Below are 5031 nucleotides of genomic sequence, written 5' to 3' on the forward strand. Positions count from 1 at the left end.
TAACCTGGTCATAAAAAGAGACTAGATTAGTCAGGCATGATCTACCTGCTATGAACCCGTGCTGGTTTCCCCTCAGCATAATTTTTCCTGCCGGGCTCTCGCAAATGTAAGCCTTGATAATTTTTTCAAAGACTTTTCCTAGCATGGAGGTTAGACTGACTGGCCTATAGTTGCCTGGGTCCTCCTTCATCCCCTTCTTGAAAATGGGGACCACATTGGTCCTTTTCCAGGCCTCCGGGACCTGGCCCGTGTGCCATGAGTGTTCAAATATTCCCGCCAGTAGCTGCACAATGACGTCAGCCAGTGCCTTCAGTACCCTCGGATGGAGCTCATCTGGGCCTGCCGACTTAAAGGCATCCAGTTCCTCCAAGTGCCTCTGCACCATCTCAGGATCTACGCTTGGTAGTCTGGCGTCCTGCTGCTGTTTCTCTACAATCCCAGTGAGAGCCTTGTCTTATCGTGCATCCACAGGTGCATCTCAAGTAGGGCCAAGGAGGTGATCCTCTCCCTCTACGCAACACTGGTCAGGCCACAGCTGGAGTACTGTGTCCAGTTCTGGGCACCCCATTTCAAGAGGGATGTGGACAACATTGAGAGGGTCCAGAGGAGGGCCACCCGCATGATCCGGGGACAGCAGGGCAGAACTTACAATGAGAGGCTACAGGACCTGAACCTGTTTAGCCTTCACAAGAGAAGGCTGAGGGGGGACCTGGTGACCATCTATAAACTCACTAGGGGGGACCAGAAGGGTTTGGGGGAGACCTTGTTTCCCCTAGCACCCCCTGGGATAACAAGGAATAATGGCCACAAGTTGTTGGAGAGTAGGTTTAGATTAGACATCCATAAGAACTACTTCAGAGTTAGGGCGGCTAGGATCTGGAACCAACTTCCAAGCGAAGTGGTGCTGGCTCCTACCCTGGGGGTCTTTAAGAAGCGGCTTGATGCCTACCTGGCTGGGGTCTGTTGAGCCCAGTTTCCCTCCTGCCCAGGCAGGGGGTCAGACTTGAAGATCTACAAGGTCCCTTCCGACCCTACTTCTATGATTCTATGAACTGTTGATAGAATGGGGTCCTATTAATGATCTGAAAAACATAAATGGAAGCCACAGGTGACATTAACTTAGGAAGTGTTGGAAGAGCAAATAATGCAAAAGAAATATTTAACTTAGAAAATATGAAGGTTGAGACATTTGAAGACTATAATAGAAAGCAGTCGTTAATAGCAGAGGCTATTTCAACACTATTGTTTGAAGAAGCCTAGGGAACTTGAGTTCTTGCTGGGCATGTTTACACAAAATGCCTTACTATGCAGTACACTAATTTGCTGCACAGTAAAGTATCACTGTCTACACATGTGTAACAATTAGGGTTCAATAGACTAATTTACTGCAGCGCTGGATAGTCCCATCAGATACAAGTGGTATCTGGAAGCACAGTAAATTCCTGAACTTAAATGCACACGTACATGGCAACATTGGAATTAATTTACTCGGGCTGAAATTGAGCTGGAGTGTATTCAGTTGCATTAATTACATGTGTTGATGCCCCTGGCATAATGACATTTAAGTAACTTTACTTAGTCTAATAAAAGATATTGGATTTACCCAAAAAAACCTGTGTCTGCTTATGTTCTTACCAACATAGCTACAACCTATACCCCCAAAACATGGAGGATATCTTTTTTTTTTAGTGTGTATGTAGAATTAATAACTAGGGACAGGCTTTAAAAAAGCTGGAGCCTGAATTGATTCTTTGCAGGTTAGTCTAACCCGAGTAGACTGAACCAATAAGGTAGTGAACAGACATTCACTTTTGACTCTGGAAATGCAGGCACATGCCTACAGTGGCTCAGGTCAGAAGCTGAGGGATGCTAGAGTGAGCCCTTGGCTGGAGGGAAACTAAGCTAGAGGGGGTGTGGCAAGGCTTAGACAAGCCTAAGTATGACTGGGGAGATGTTTAAACTCCCCACCCTGGCCTACAGAGACCCCAGCTGGGGGTCTGCCTGGTGGGGCAGGGGGAAACAGCCTGTCAGGGGTTCCCAGCCCCCCTCCGATCGTTGCTCACTCACTGGCTGGCAGCAGGGGTGGGGCCAGACCCCAGTAGCCTGAGGGAAAGGGAGGTTTAATCCCCTCATTGCAGGGGGGTTGGTGGTGTGAGCACTGACAGGCTTAGCTCATGCACCTGGGGCTGCAGTAGCTGGATGCTAGTAGCCTGAGGGAAGGGGTGGGGTTTAATCCCCCATGGCAGGTAGCAGCAGCGAGGGGGCACCAGCACAGTGTCCTAGGCTGAGTCCCTCCAAGGAGTGGCCAGCTGGCTGTGGGGAGGAGGGATGTGACCTGGGTGCAGCGAGGGGGGAAGCCACTCTAACTGGTTCCTCCTGGGCTGGGGCAGCCCGAGGGGGGGCGTTTCAGTACCTGCCACCTCCAGCCCCACATGGGGGCCATGGTTTACAAGAGGGCTGCAGTGGCTCCCCAACCCCTCCCTAAACTATTGCTGTGAGCACAGCTGAATCACCTGCCACCTGCTTGTGGTAGCACCAGGCACTCAGGGTAGGTTGTGGTGGGCCAGGGTCTTGGGCAGTGGCTGGGAGAGGCAATGGACTGTCACAATCTGGTCCAGGCTGGCCCTGTGGGCCAGGAGTGCAGGTCGGTTTGGCCTGCCTCTGTGGCCCAGGGGCTTAGGCAGCAACTGGCTTGTGGCAGCCCACCCCAGGCACCCAACAGCACCATAAGCAGGCAGTAGGTGACAGGTGCCTCACCTCTGCCTGCCGCAATGGTTCTCTCCACTACCAGGAGAAGGGGTGTACTGCCGTGGCCCAGTCACTGCCTACTCTCCTGGGCCTCAGGGCCAGGCTGGACTGGGCTGCACTCCTGGGCTGTGGGACAAGCTTCTACAGGTCAGGGGTGTGGACAGTGGTGGGGGGAGGCAATGGACCCTATCAGTGCCTATCAGAGCCTATTGGTGCCTGTGCTGCCCTGCCCTCAATGCGAGGATTAAACCTCTGCTTCCCCTCAGGCTACTGGGGTCTGGCCCTGCCATCGCTTCTGGCACTGGAGCAGTGAGGGGGTTTAGGGGATAGGGACACCTGGCAAGGGCTGCTGCCCCCTTGCCAGGCAGACCCAGCAGCACTCCAGTGCAGGGTTTCCCATCCCCATCTTTTTCTCAGCCAGCCAGAGCAGTGATAGTGCTCTGGATAGGGAAGAGAGGGGTGGGGCCAACCCTGCTTGGCTGGAACAGACAGCCCAGCCCAGGTCTACAGAGCATGGTGGAGGACTCTGATTTAACTTAAACCAGGAAGTGGTCTGGGATAGAAGTTTCATAAACCAGCTTGACCCAAATCAGTTAAGTCCGATACTATATTCAACCAGATTTATCTTAAACCAGTCTCAGCCCTTTTGAAACTGGTTTATGTGCACTGAACTTATATTCTGTTACAGGCGTAAACCAGTTTCTGATGACTTAAACTGGTTTATGTGTAATGTCAGTTCCTAGCCAATGAGGCCCTGAAGATAATATAAGATTCATAGATTGTAAGGCTGGAAGGCCAGGAGGATCAAATATTTTTTGATTTCCCATCAAAAATATTTTTTTTCAATAATATATGATTTTTCAAACAAATACTTTCTCACAAAAGTATCAGGTTGTCAAAAATGTTGATTTTTAGTAAAAATTAAAAGTGAATGTTTAGAAACAAACAAACATGCATGTTGTGCATGTATACATGTTGACCAGAAACTAGTATTTTGAAACTGAAATGCTGCAATATTGGTGTATGGGAGTCAGAATTGGTTGCCCCATACTCGTACCTGCCTCTATCGACCAGGCCCTTCTAGCTGGAGATCGATTGTAACCTTGTGACTGTCTTGATGTACTACTTTTCCCCAAAAGTAGAGACTGGATGTATTGTGGAAAGTGAATTCCAACCAGGAAGACTATATAGAAGATAATGGGAGCATGAGGAACCCAAAAAGCAATTCCTAGGAAGTGCTGCAGAGGTATTTTAGAACTTAAGAAATTCATTTTTTTGACTAAAATACTGTTTCTGACAAAAACACTGGGTTTGATGTTTATCAAAAAACATTTTTACTATGAAAATAAACTCCATTTATCACCAATTCTGGTTAGCAACCCAAAAAAATAATATGGGGATAACATACTGATGCTATCAAGCTGTGTGTTGGCTGTAATTGACAATCGTATAATGAAAGAGACCAGGTATCATTCGGGAGTTGAAATTAACTTCAGTATATTAAAAATAAGCCCAGTACAAATGCAGCTTTACAGAAGACAGTATATGTTCGCACCATGAGCCCTTTCAGGCTATTCCATGCTGGAGGGAGATTCAATAAGTTAGCCACTGATTATTGACTTACACATTAGAGATGGAATACCGTATTTACTTGATTATTATAAAAGGTTTTTCTGCTCATTTAACATGGGAAAAAAGACCCTTGTCTTACAGTCAATTATGAGGAAGTGTGTGGTGGCAGGGGAGGAGGAGGTGGGAGAGCAGGAGGGCAAGCAGCTGCGGTGGCTCTGGCCCAAACCTGGGGTTGGAGCTGAAGGTGGAACTGCAGCTGCAGCCACAACCACAGCTGGTTCCTGTCCCCCCCCCCACTGCCTCTCCCCCCCCCCCCCCCCCTGCCATTCTCCATTTCTTCTGCTCTGCTGCACTTCTCCTTACCTTTGCTCCATGCCAGCAAGTTCTGCCCTCACTGCAACCTGGATCATGTATAGTGCTGGGTGCCAGCTCCATGCTTCTGCTATGGGGCCAGGCTGGAGCTATGCTCCATGCCCCAGGCTACAGTAGGGATGGAGCCAGGTGATGCAGAGCAAAGGTGATGCAGAGCAAAGGGGAAGGGGCAGGCAGGGGGAAGGTGGAGCAGGGATCTGAGGCTGCAAAAGACAGAAGCAGCATGGAAAGGACTTGAGTGGGGAACAGGCAAAGGGGGAATCAAGGCAAACTGAGGCTGCAGGGGTAGGGGGAGGGACAATGGGGGACAAGTGTGTGGGGGGGGGGGAAAGTGGCAAG

At 49.6% G+C, this 5031-nt stretch overlaps 1 protein-coding gene across 4 annotated transcripts in view; it reads right to left on the reverse strand.

Moving 5' to 3' along the window:
- The window catches only part of CALCRL (calcitonin receptor like receptor), a 122224-nt gene that overhangs the window by 54958 nt on the left and 62235 nt on the right, over positions 1-5031 (reverse strand). For 3 of the 4 annotated variants that reach the window (XM_025205323.1, XM_025205327.1, XM_025205324.1), the window contains exon 2: positions 950-1082. The exons of the other annotated variant lie outside the window; for it this stretch is intronic. The gene's annotated coding sequence lies outside the window, so the exon portion shown is untranslated. The remainder of the gene's footprint in view (positions 1-949; positions 1083-5031) is intronic. 4 annotated transcript variants of the gene reach the window in all.

The sequence above is a fragment of the Alligator sinensis genome, unplaced genomic scaffold, assembly GCF_000455745.1.
Source record: "Alligator sinensis unplaced genomic scaffold, ASM45574v1 scaffold67_1, whole genome shotgun sequence".
In the NCBI taxonomy this organism is placed as follows: domain Eukaryota; kingdom Metazoa; phylum Chordata; order Crocodylia; family Alligatoridae; genus Alligator; species Alligator sinensis.